The sequence below is a fragment of the Miscanthus floridulus genome, chromosome 2, assembly GCF_019320115.1.
Source record: "Miscanthus floridulus cultivar M001 chromosome 2, ASM1932011v1, whole genome shotgun sequence".
NCBI lineage: Eukaryota > Viridiplantae > Streptophyta > Magnoliopsida > Poales > Poaceae > Miscanthus > Miscanthus floridulus.
Genome location: NC_089581.1, coordinates 34,588,383 through 34,588,989, shown reverse-complemented (window position 1 = coordinate 34,588,989; position 607 = coordinate 34,588,383).

Here is a 607-nt window from a genome sequence, read left to right as displayed (position 1 = left end):
TATCAAGTTTTCGGCCGAAACGCCGTGGGCCTTGTTCCCTTCGGTACACGGTGGCGGCCGCACCACAAACGCGGTTGGTGCGATCTCGCAAGACTTCAAGCCCCTCCGATGTACAACTCTTGTGCTCGCAAGCACGGGGTGGCAAGAGGTATGCAAACCTCACTAAACACTAGGCATACACCTAGAGCAAGCGCATAAGCGGTGGTCTAATCAACCTAAGCACTTCGCAAAGCACCTACGCTAATCACCTGATGAAACACTAAGCACTTAGCAAGTGGAGATCACTAAAATGGTGTATCAACACCCTTGGTATGTTTCCTCAGCTCCACACATCTCAAATGGCTAGTTGGGGATTGTATTTATATGCCCCACTGAGAAAGTAGCCGTTGGGGTCGAACTCCCGCAATTCTGCTACTGACTAGACGCTGAGATCGTCCTGACCGGACGCGTCCGGTCGTCCCGACCGTTGCAGCCGTGAACTACCGATCGGACGCTGCCAGCGTCCGGTCGCCTGCCACCGGACGCGTCCGGTCGTAGTTTCGCGCGCCTGGAACCTCTCTGTACTTGATCGGACGCTGATGCCCTGCATCCGGTCGGTTACCGCCAG